The sequence below is a fragment of the Eschrichtius robustus genome, chromosome 1, assembly GCF_028021215.1.
Source record: "Eschrichtius robustus isolate mEscRob2 chromosome 1, mEscRob2.pri, whole genome shotgun sequence".
NCBI classification, from domain to species: domain Eukaryota; kingdom Metazoa; phylum Chordata; class Mammalia; order Artiodactyla; family Eschrichtiidae; genus Eschrichtius; species Eschrichtius robustus.
Genome location: NC_090824.1, coordinates 146,193,988 through 146,207,702, shown reverse-complemented (window position 1 = coordinate 146,207,702; position 13,715 = coordinate 146,193,988).

The window sequence follows — 13,715 nt, the reverse complement described above, 5'->3', positions numbered from 1 at the left end:
TGATTTCAGATGACTAGCCTCCAAAACTGTGAGACAAAAAATTTCTATTATTTTAAGTAACCTGGCTTGTACTACTTTTTTACAGTAGCTCTAGGAAATGAATACAATACTCAACCCAAAAGAAGGCAGAAAAGGGAAAGAAAAAAAAAAAAGAACTGATGAGACAAATACAAACCAGATAACAAGATGATAGACTTAATATTAGCCATAACAATAATCATATTAAGTGTAAATCATATAAAAACTGCAGTAAAAAGGTAGAGAATATCAGATTGGATTTTTTAAAAAGATCCATATATATATATATATACACATACAGGAAGGGATAATAAAGTTTTACTTCATAATCATCAAGGAGTCAGTTTAATAAGAGGACATAACAATCTGAAGTTTTTATGTACCTAACAGGCCTTCAAAATGCTTGAAGTAAAAATTGATAGAAATGCAAATAAAAACAGATCAGCTCCATGCTTTGTGACCACCTAGAGGGGTGGGATAGGGAGGGTGGGAGGGAGACACAAGAGGGAGGGGATATGGGGTATGTGTACATATAGCTGATTCACTTTGATATGCAGCAGAAACTAACACACCATTGTAAAGCAATTATGCTCCAAAAAAGATGTTAAGAAAAAGATAAATCCACAATTAAAGTCAGAAATTTTAATACATCTTTTTCTATTATTGATAGAATAAATGGACAGAAAATCAGCAAGGTTATAGAAGACTTGAACACTACTATTAACCACCTTGACTTAAGTGACATTTCTAGAACACGCCACACAATAGCAGCTTAATACACATAATTTTCAAGTGAATGGGATGTTCACCAAGATCGATCATATTCTGGGCCATAAAATAAGTATCAGTATATTTAAAGTTGAATACAGAATAGTGATTTCAGCAAAATGGTGAACAAGGAAGCTCTAAACTGTTTTTCTCCCATGGAGATGTAAGAAAAGAACCAGAAACTGGCTAAAATAACTTTGTACGAGCTCTGGAAAGCAGAACAAAAGTCTATAGCAAACATGCAAATGCTCAATCAAGGAAAAAATCACAGTCAAAACGGTAGAAAGTTTTATTGCTGTTTTACTCCCACATGCACCACCAACTCCCTCGTGTGGTGTGGTCTTGCTTTGATAAGGTGAAAGTTCAGTTCCCAATTCCCTCCTTTAAACCAGAGGGAGCAGAACGGACCTCTTTGCAACTTTCTAACCTGCCTGGGGGCTTCCTGAAGGACTGCTGTCTGTCTCAACTAACTGAAATCTCAGATGGGGAAAAGTGGCAACCACTGGTCATGAAAGTTGCAATGATACTACAGCTGTGCAGACATCCAGAGCAAGAGATTATGGATGGAGACATACAGCAGACCATTTAAAGTCCTGGGGAGAAGCTGAGGTGAGACTCTTTGAGATATTAAGACATGAGAATTGAGAAGGTTATAAACAGGCATGAGCAAGGTGCATGCTCTAAGAAGACCTTAAGCTTTTATCTCAGCTGATCCCTAGGTTCAGAACGTGCCCAGCTAATCAGTGAAGGACTGCTCTGGTACAGAAACAATCTACAAAGACTGGGAAAGCTGGCTGTTCTTACAAATGCAAATTTTCAACAAAGAGAACTTACAAGGCATACAAAGAAACATGGCCAATTACAAAAAAGAAAAGAAACTGGCAGAAACCACCTCTGAATAAGCACAGACATTGCACTTACTAGGTAAAGACTTTAAAGGAACTGTCTTAAATAAGCTCAAATAGCTAAAGGAAAACACACACACACAAACTAAAGGAAATAAGGAAATTATATATGAACAAAGTGAGAATACCTACAGAGAGATAGAATTATAAAGAGGGACCAAAAAAATTCTGGATCTGAAAAATACAATATCTGAATTGAAAAATTTACCAGAGGGGTTCAACAGCAGATTTAATAAGGCAAAAGAAAAATTGGCAAACTTGAAGGCAGGACAATTGAAACGAGTCAAGTCTGGCAGGCAGAAAGAAGAAAGATTAAAGAAAAGTGAACAGAGCCTTAAATACTTGTGAGCCATCATCAAATAAACCAATATAGGCATTATGGGAGTCCCCTATGGAAAAGAGAGGAAGATTTAAAGAAATAAGGCTGAAAACTACCCAAATTTGTTGAACGACATGACTCTATAAATCTAAGACTCCTAACAAACTCTGTAAGATAAGTTCAAAGAGACTTATGCCAAGACACATTATAATCTAAGTGTCAAAAGACAAAGACAAAGTATCTTCAATAAAATTATCAGTTGAATTATTTCAACAGAAGTTTTGGTGGCCAGAAAGCAGTGGAATTATATACTTAAAAGGCTGAAGGGGAAAACAAAAAACAAAAACCTGTCAACCAAGATTTCTATATCCAGCAAAACTGTCCATCAAAAAACTGAAGGACAAATTAAGACATTTGCAAATAAACAAAAGCTGAAAGAGTTAATTATCATGAGACCTGCTCTATAAGAAATACTAAAGGCAGTCCATCAGGTTGAAATGAAAGGATGCAAATAATGCAAAGCCATATAAAGATATAAAAATCTCTAGTAAGAGTAGATACATGGACAAATATAAAAATGTCTGCTCAGAATATCTAAAGAACTCTTAACAATTCTACAATAAAGACAACTCAGTTAAATAACAGGAAAAGTACATAAATAGACATTTCTCCAATTAAGGTGTACAATGGCCACCAAATGCCTGAATAAATGCTCACCATCATTATTCATTAGGGAAATACAAATCAAAACCATGATATAACACTTCACACTCACAAGATGGTTATAATTTTTAAAAAAAAGGAAATTAACAAACGTTTGTGAGAATGTGGAGAAATTGCAACCCTCATCCATTGCGCGTGGGAATATAAAATGATGCAACCACTGTGGAAAACAGTTTGGTACTTCCAAAATAAACTAAATACAGAATTACCATATGACCCAACAATTCCTCTAATAGGTATATGCCCAAACGAATTGAAGTTTTAAACAAAAACTTGTACACTAATGTTCATAGCAGCACTATTCGCAATAGTCAAAATGTGGGAAAAACCCAAATGTTTATCAATTAATGAATGGTTAAACAGTATGTGGTATATCCATACAATGTAATAGTATTCAATCATAAAAAGGAATGAAGTACTGATATGTGCTACAACATGGAAGAACCTCAAAAACATTATACTAACTGAAAGCAGCCATATGCAAAAGGCCACATTTTATATGATTCCATTTATATGAATTGGTAAATCTATGGAGACAGAAACCAGATTACTGGTTGTCAGGGGCTGCGGGAAAGAGGAATGAAGATTGACTGCTTAATGGGTATGGGGTTTCCGTTTACATTAATAAAAATATTTGGTAACTAGATAAAAGTAATAGTTGTAAAAAGTTGTGAATGTACTAAATGCCACTGAATTGTGAATTGTACACTTTAAAATGGTCCATTTTGGTAATTCCCTGGCAGTCCAGTGGTTAAGACTCTGCACTCTCACTGCCAAGGACACGGGTTCAATCCCTGGTCGGGGAGCTAAGATCCCACAAGCCACGCAGTGTGGCCAAAAAAATGTTTAAAGTTCATTTTATGTATGTGACTTTTTACCACAGTAATAAAAATTAATTCTGAAGGCATACAAAGCATGTTTCCAGGCCACAATGGAATTAAATTAGAAATCAATAACAGAAAAATCTCTAGAAAATCATGGATATTTGGAATTAGTTAACCAAATGCACACATACACAAAAATCCAAAGTGAAATTAAGAAAAATTTTGAACTAAAGAAAAATGAAAACACAACATGTAAAAATGTATCTTTTTTTTGATACTGAGTTGCATGAGCTGCTTGTATATTTTGGAGATTAATCTTTTGTTTGCAAATATTTTCTCCCATCCTGAGCATTGTCTTTTTTGTCTTGCTTATGGTTTCCTTTGCTGTGCAAAGGCTTTTAAGTTTAATTAGGTCCCATTTATTTATTTTTGTTTTTATTTTCATTACTCTAGGAGGTGAGTCAAAAAGGATCTTGCTGCGATTTATGTTAAAGAGTGTTCTGCCTATGTTTCTTCTAAGAGTTTTATAGTGTCTGGCCTTACATTTAGATCTTTAATCCATTTTGAGTTTATTTTGGTGTATGGTGTTAGGAAGTGTTCTAATTTCATTCTTTTACGTGTAGCTGTCCAGTATTCCCAGCACCACTTATTGAAGAGGCTGTCTCTTCTCCATTGTATATTCTTACCTCATTTGTCAAAGATAAGGTGACTGTAGGTGTGTGGGTTTAACTCTGGGCTTTCTATCAAAATGGATGGAAAGCCTAGACGTTTCTCCAAAGAAGACATACAGATGGCCAACAAACACATGAAAAGATGCTCAACATCACTAATTATTAGAGAAATGCAAATCAAAACCACAATGAGGTGTGGACAATGAGTGCATTGACATATATACACTACCATGTGTAAAATAGATAGCTAGCGGGAAGCTGCTATATAGCACAGGGAGCTCAGCTCAATGCTTTGCAAATGATGTGGCTGACAATGGGTTAATATCCAAAATATACAAACAGCTCACAAAACTCAATATCAAGAAAAACAACCCAATCGAAAAATGGGCAGAAGACCTAAATAGACATTTCTCCGAAGAAGACATAGAGATGGCCAAGAGGCACATGAAACAATGCTCAGCATCACTAATTATTAGAGAAATGCAAATCAGAACTACAATGAGGTATCACCTCACACCAGTCAGAATGGCCATCGTCAAAAAATCTACAAATGATAAATGCTGGAGAGGGTGTGGAGAAAAGGGAACCCTCTTACACTGTTGTTGGGAATGTCAATTGATACAGCCACTGTGGAGAACGTTATGGAAGTTTCTCAAAAAACTAAAAACAGAACTACCATATGACCCAGCAATCCCACTACTGGGCATATACCTTGAGAAAACCATAATTCAAAAAGACACATGTACCCCAATATTCATTGAAGCACTATTTACAATAGCCAGGACATGGAAGCAACCTAAATGTCCACTGACAGATGAATGGATAAAGAAGATGTGGTACATATATACAATGGAATATTACTCAGCCATATAAAGGAATGAAACTGGGTCATTTGTAGAGATATGGATGGACCTAGAGTCTGTCATACAGAGTGAAGTATGTCGGAAAGAGGAAAACAGGTATAGTATATTAGCGCATATATGTGCAATATAGAAAAATAGTACAGATGAACCTATTTCCAGGGCAGGAATAGAGATGCAGATGTAGAGAAAAGACATGTGGACACAGGGGAGGAAGGGGATGGTGGTATGAATTGGGAGATTAGGATTGACATATATACACTACCATGTGTAAAACAGATAGCTAGTGAGAACCTGCTGTACAGTGCAGAGAACTCAGTTTGGTGCTCTGTGGTGACCTAGATGAGTGAGATGGGGTAGGGGGCAGGAGGGAGGTCAAAGAGGGAGGGGACATATGTATACATACAGCTGATTCACTGTGTTCTACAGCAGAAACTAACACAACGTTTTAAAGCAATTATACTCCAATAAAAAAAAATTGTTGAATTTCACCAAAGTAATAATTAGGGCAAAATTTATAGCATTAGCATCTATATTAGAAAAGAAGAAAGATCTCAAATGAATGACATCAGCTTCCAACTCAACAAACAAGTTAAACCCAAAATAAGCAGAAGAAAGGAAATAATAAAGAGCAAAGCAGAAATCAGTGAAATGTAAAACAAAATAATAGAGTAAAATCAATATAAAAATCAATAAAATTGACAAACTTCAAGCCAGATTGATCAGGTTAAAAAAATGGAGAAGACACAAAATTGCCATTTTAAAGACTAAAAGTGTTGACCTCACTTCAGATTCTACTGATGCTGAAAGGAGAACAACTAAATATTGTGAACATTTTGTCAACGAATTTGACAACTTAGATGAAATGATCAAAGTCACCCAAGAAGAAATAGATAAACGTGAAGAGCCCCATGTCTATTAAAGTAATTGAATATGTAGTTGGAAACTTATCCACAAAGAAAACTTCAGACCCAGATGTCTTCCTTCCTGAATTCTACTCAACAGTTAAGGAAGAAATAATACAGATTCTACACAAAATCTTCCAGAAAACTGAAGACAGTAGAATATTTTTCAAATTATTGAGTCCAGTGTTACCCTTACAGAAAATCCAGACAGTTTTTAAAAGAGAGAAAATTATAGAACTATAACCCTCATGAATATAGATACAAAAATTCTTAGAAAAAGTCCATCAAATCATACCCAATAATATATTAAAAAGGTAATGTATCAAGACCAAGTGAAGTTTATCCCAGGAAAGCAAATTTAGTTTACCATTTGAATGTCAATCAATGTTATTCACCATATTAATAAACTAAAAAGGAACCCACATATTCATTTCAATAAGCACAGGGAAGGCATTTTAACAAAATCCACTTTCAATCCTCAGTAAGCTAGGAATAGAATGAAACTTCCTCAACCTGATAAAGATTATCTATAAAAATCCACAGCTAACATCGTACTTACTAGTGAAAGATTGAATTATTTCCTCCTGAGACAGAATAAGACAAATAAGTCCAGTCTCTCAATTTTGATTTAACATTTGTACTAGAGGTTCTGGCCAGTCAAATAAAGAAATCAAAACAAGTCATTTAGGTAAGAAAGGAAGAAATAAGAATGTCATTATTCACAGATGATATGATCATCTCTGTAGGTAATCTGATGGAATCTACAAAATTGCTATTAGAACTAATAAATGAGTTCAGCAAGGTTTCAGGATACAAGATCAATATAATAAAAAATTATATTTTATATACCAGCAGTGAACAATCACAAGTTGAAATACAAACTACCATTTACAATACCATCAAAAATCTGGAATACTTAGTGACAAATCTGAACAAAAGGTGTGAAAAACATGTATAACAAAAACTAAAATCATCACTGAAAGAAATTTAAGAACAGCTAAATACATGGGGAAATATGCCTTGTTTATGGGTTGGAAGACTCAATATTTTTAGTGTCAATTCTCCCCAAACTGATCTAGAGATTCAATGAAATCCCAAACAAAATTTCAAGAAGTTTTTCGTAGATATCAATAAGATGATTCTAAAATTCATATGGAAATGCAATGGACTTAGAAGAGCCAAAATAACTAAAAATAAGAAAAAAGTGAGTGGACTAAAACTGGCTTTGAGACTAGTTATAAAGCTACAGTAGTCAAGAATGTGCTTTTGACATAAACATAACAAAATGGAATAGATAATCTAGATATAGACCTAAACAAATATGGACAGTTGATTTTAAACAAGGAATCAAAGGTATACTTCAGTGAAGAAAGGTTAATCTTTTCAACAAATTGTACTGGAACTATTGGATATCTACATGCCAAAAAAGAAGAAGGAGAAGGAGAAGGAGGAGGAGAAGGAGAAAGAAGAAGAACTTTTATCTGTACCTTGTACTATATAGAAAAATTAAGAAAAAAATGGATCACTGATCTAAATATAAAACATAAAATTCCTAGAAGAAATATTTATGACCTGGGGCTAAGCAAAGACTTAAACATGACACAAAACTCCATTGCACAAAAGAAAAAAGTTTGATAAGTTGGAATTAATAAAAATTAAGAACTTCTGCCCTTTGAAGACAGCAAGAGAGTGAAAAGACACTAGTTTCTTCTAGTAAACTAGCAGAAAAATTTGTGTATCACATATCTAATAAAGGACTTCTATCAAGAACATATTTAAAAACTATTAAATCTCCACCATAAGAAAACAAACAACCCAATTAAAAAATTGGCAAAAGATGAAAAAACATTTCACCAAAGAAGATATATGAATGGCAAATAAGCACATTTAAAATACTCAACATTATTAAACATTCAGGAAAAACACATTAATGCACAATTGAATACCACTGCACACTTATTGGAATACTAAAAAAGACTGACCATATCAAGTATTGGCAAGGTTGTAGAGAAACTAGTTCTCTCATACACTGCTGATGGAAACGTAAAATGATATAATTTCAGAAAACAGTTTGCCAGATTCTTAAAAAATTTACACATACACCTACCATATACATAATCCAGCCATTCCCACTCCTAGATATTTACCTAAGAAAAATGAAATCAGATGTCCTTACAAAGACTTGTACATGAATGTACATAGCAACTTGTATAACTCCAAATTGAAAAAATCCAAATGTCCATTAACAGGTGAATGAATAAATAAATTGTGGTATATCTATACATAAAAAGGAATGTACTGCTGATTCTCATAACAACATGGATGAATCTCAAAATAAATATGCTGAGTGAAAAAAGCCAAACCAAAAAGTACATACTGTGAGATTCCAATTATATAAAATTCTTCACTAATATATAGTGACAGAAAGTGGCAGTGGTTTCCTGGGGAGGGGAAGAAAGAGGAAACTTAGTGGAAGAAAAGAAGTTGTGGAAGAAAAGAAGTTGTGATAATAGTGGAGTGATGGATGTGTTCAGTATTAAATATGTGTAGTTTATGATATGTCAATTATGCCTCAATTTAAAGAAAAATGTTGAGGTATAGCTTGGTCTTTGGCACAGCTGCATGCAGGGCTTTCATGAGGTCTTCGGAAGTTTATCCCTCTGGGTTTTTTCCCACGTGGTGAGTAGGACGGCCAGCAGCTCAAGATTTACCCCAGGAGAAAGAGAGTTTCTTCCCTGATGGTTTTTTTGGGCAGAAAAAAATCCCAGCAAAGACACTGAATGCTTTACCTTGTGTCATGTGCCTATCCCTAGACCAATCACTATGGCCAGGGCAGTGAGCAGACCTAAATAGCCTACCCATTTCCCCTGGCTAAGGCTATGAAAGTGGATTGTCTGCTTTTCTCCTGGCACACACCTATATCCAACAAAGTAAGTATGTTTAGGGATCATGAAGAGGCACAGACCATAGCAGAGGCAGCAGTCTCTCCTCATCACACTCATTTCACCCAGAAGCTGTGGACCTGCTGCCACATGGCATCAAGAGTGGATTCTTTCTAGACTGTATTTGTTCCCCACAAAGGGACCATGCTCTAGTACTGAGTCCTGTAGGTGTGCTAGACTGAGGTAATCCTTGAGCCAAAGGCACCAGAAGCTCATGCTATATAGGTGATTTTGATTAAGCCACCATTAAAGATTATCTGCATTCCCATTAGGGAAGTTGTTTGAATACTGACCCCACCTAGCAATTTTATGTTTATGTACTTAGCACAGTGAGGTCTGCATCTTAACTGAGAGCTGTTTTGCCTGTAAATAGGCAAATACAAAGGTCTGCTCAATTTAGAAGTTCTTGCAGTAGATGCTTAATCTTTTGCTTGGGCACTAGCAAAAGAGGTGAGTGACACTAACAATCCATCAGTATTTACAGAGCTCAGCTTGATTTCCATCTCTGAATTCCATTCTCCCAGAACCTGCTTGATTAAATCACTTTTGGGGGTAAGTTCAGTGTCTGAAAGTGTATGAGAACATTGTCAATCCCCCTTCCTAGGGCCTTCAGTGACATCTCTCTCTTGGCAGTGGGAAGCATGAAAGCAGGGGAAGAGGACTGGTAGCTCTCCTTGGAAATGATATGCCTTTTTCTCAGCTCTCTCTCACCCCAGTGTAACCAGAGCCCTTAGCCCTGAGGATTATATCCTCAGTATGGCTTTGAGGAACACTTGCAAGATAATGGCACATGAACATCATATGGGCATGGGCAGTGGATTAAGAATTGTACTTAGATTTTAATTCCAGATCTACCCTTCAGATTGGCATGGCTTCTATAAAGTTACTTTAACTTAACATGTCATCCATAAAATCCATTTTATTCAGCAAATAAATTTTTAGCAAGTATTCATTGATCTCTTACTACAGCCACATTGTACTAGACACTGGGAACATAAATATTGTATTGTATTTGCTTTCAAGAAGCCTAAAGTGAAGTTGAGGGAAAATGTGCCAGTTTTTAATTGCACACTTGAATGTGGCAAAGTGACCCATCAAGTGTGTTTATATGAGGCAATGAAAACATAAAAGTGGTGTTCAAATCTGCCTCCAGTAGTGGATGTCCAGGGGAAGCAATGTCTGCCCTAGTTTTGATAGAGTAAGGAGGAGTTGGAGAGAAGTTACTCTAGGCAGAGATGCTCATAGACGATCTTGGAAGGGCAGTTGGTTAAAGGGCCTGGAGAGGATGGTGTATGTCAGGAGGTATGGTATATGATAGGTAGGCAGAGGCAGATGATGAGTTCACATATTCTGCGGGATTCAGGTTTTATTTGGAAGCAATTAAGAATCACAGAGGGTTTCATTGGTCACCCTGGCAAGAGCATGTAAGACTGCAGCAGGAATGCAGGGATAGAATCAGGGATGCAGAGGAAGGGGGGGAAAATCTTGAAATTCTAAGGTAAGTTTCCTGTGAATGTGCATAAGCACTGTTTTCTGAGAGATTGTCCAGAGACTCCATCAGATCCAGCAGATCCTGTCAGTTAATCTCCATGGGACTAGACACAGGAGACCAGAGAGAATGCTGATGTAATAATACCAGTGGGAGATGATGAAACTGAGGACCAAGGCAGTGTCACTGGGGTGGGAATGTTCTCTGTGAACTGAAGAGCATTCTATAAATGTTAGATGCTGTCACAACTGACCAATCTCATTCATTCAGACTAGTTGAGGGAAAGGCAAATTTAATTCTGTGCAAATGCAAAATGAAAACTATAATTCCTCCACATCTGTCGGTTAGCCATCCATTTAAACCCTTTAATTTTTTATAAGAGAAACTATTTGCTTGAATCTACCTTCTGCCCCAGTGAACGGGAAAGCAAAAAACTTCACCCTTGATTAGCAACAAAGAAGAGCTGTTTTTCCTCTCCCCCTCCTCCTCCTTCTCGTTCTCCTTCTCCTTCTCCCTCTCCCTCTCCTTTTTCTTCTTCTAATGCTGCTGCTGCTGCTGCTATTACTATTACTTTTGCCAGCAGCATTACATTATTTATTGCTTGCATTTCTAAATCTTAATTTTGGAAAATGATAGTTAAGGAGGATTTTTTTTTTGGAGAACACACAGTCCAGCTGCTCCACTAGTATCCTAAGTTTACCCTTAGATGAAACTATATCACCAGAGAGTTTTTGTTCAGTCCTTCATAGAAGTGTCACGATGATTGTGCTCTGGAGTGATCTTGTTGGTTTGCCCTAAGAAATGTGCACGTTGGCAGTATGTAAGTAAAGCTTTAGGGAGTGAACCTAAATTCAATTCAGCATACATGAATTCATCCTAATGAAATAATTGGATAAAAGATAGTAGATGAAAGAGCAGAACTTAAACCTGACCTTACCTTGGACATTGTTCTTGGACTTCAGATCTAGATAATGATGTTGGAACTGGACCTCAGACCTGGACCTGGTCCTTATATTTGCATTATGATTCTTGACCTTGGCCCTGGTCCTGTCCTTGGACCTGGACATTGTACCTGAATTTGGATGTTGGATCTAGAACTTTCACATGGATTTGAATTGGACCTTTGATCTGGACTTCAGACAGGAACCTGGACCTTGGACCTGTACTTGTTCTTGGATCTTGACTTTGGACCTTCAACCTGAATTTTTGATCTGTACCTTGGATATTCTCTTCTTTTCCATCCCCAATTCCCCATTCTGACATCTGCCAATATATCAACATTTTCTCTCACATCCTCACCACTTCTTTCCCCTTCTTACACCTGTGATTCTCCCAAATTTTCACTACCTTCTTTCCCTCTACTCGACTTCTGTATTTGGTACCTGCCAATTTTACACGATTATCTATAGTATTCTCCACCCATCTCCTTTTTCTAGAGCAAGCCAATTCTCCAAGAATTTCTCCCCCCATTTTCCCAGTGGTGTCTCCAAATTTCCCTTCCTACTTCTTCCCTTTTCTACCCCTACTTGTCCATGCCACTTTTATAAGATTTTATCATCCCTTTTTCTCATTCTCACTCTGGAAAATTCTCCATGATTTTTTCCCTCTTTGTCACCCTTCACTTGTCTTCTAATCACGGCCAATCTTCACTATTTTCTTCCTTTTGAAATAATGAAATCTTCTGATTCTTTAAGATTTTCCTTCCTTTTCTCCCTCATCTTCCCATTATGACACCAGTTGATTCCCCAAGATTTTACTCCCTTCTTTTACCTCATCTAATACATGCTGACTCTGCAGAGTTTCTTCCCTCTCCCTTTATTTTCTTTTTCTGCTATTTGCCTATTCTCCAAGATTTTCTTGTTCCTTCTCCCCTTTGTTCCCCTTCCTTCTAATACTTGCCAATTATAAATATTTTTGTAAGTTTTATATTAGTAATTAAATTTAAAACAATAATCTCACATTTGCTTTCTTACTGTAAGAAGAAATCAAGATGAATCTAAGCAGTATTTATGAAAATGAACTCAGAATCATACATTGTCCTCATAAGTTCATCCTTATTTTGAGTTAGAGAAAAATGAGTCAAAGTAGTATTTAAACAAACAATTGTAAATGATCTCAATATCATATGTTTTTCTGATAAGTATCTTTTTATTGCTAATAGAAGAAATTTGGATGAAACAAGAAGTGTATGTGCACCAAAAATAAAAAAAATTCCACCAAAAACCCCAAATAACAACAACAAAAAACCCAAGACGAAGTGAAGCTCAGAATCAGACCTTTCTTGCTAAAGAGAGAAAGGTCTCTTTAGCCATTAGAAAAAAAAAAGAAATGACATGACTCTAAGTTTTACATGAGCAAAATAGCTCAGAATCACACATTTGTATCAAATGAACTTTCTTGTTAGAGCAGGTTGAGATGAATGTAGCAGTGTGTTTGAACATCATCTCAATTCTTATGTCGTGCTCAATACAAAGGTGCTTCTTACTACCATTTACAGCAAATGCAGTGTTTGTGAAAATAGGCAGTATTAGAGCAAAGAAGTCACATCTCAGACAGTCTTCTCAAAAGTAATTTATTTTTGCTTCTTAGAATAGAGGTGAACATGAATAAAGATGGCCAAAAACACACCATTGAAAGAGCAGTTTTATAAAAAAACGGACAAAACCTTTACTCATAAAGCTTATGTGTTTATAAGGTGATAACCTTATAAACTTATATGCTTATAATCTGGCAAGATAGTTATCAAATGGCATATCAGATTGTGACAAAAGCTCTGAGGGAAAATAAACCAGGATAAGGGAGAGGAAATGCTGAGCTTCCAAATTTATGTAGTGAGAGCCAAGGAAGACTTTAATGAGAAATATATGTACAATATCCTTGTACTGAGCATCTCTGACTGGACTGTAGCCTCAGTGTGAAAACTCAAGAAAATTGTGTCCATTGGCCAGAAATTATAGAATTGTCCTCAGGCTCAACTATGCCACTGTAGAAAAAGAGCATAATATTAATCAATATTTTATACCTACATTAATCATAATAGTATGAGGGGGAAAATCTCAATATCTATATGAAGAGGTACTCTGACAGATTTCAAAATAATGGAACATTCACTATCTACATAAGGTGAAAATTCTACATATTTCCACACATTATCCAATCATATGATGAACTAAAAAGAGAAAATTGGGAAGAGAATATGCACACAACTTTGGAAAAACTGTATACCATCAAAGAGATGGAGGGATTCGGTATGAATTTTTTAATAAAGTTTCTTCATTACTCAAGAAACAA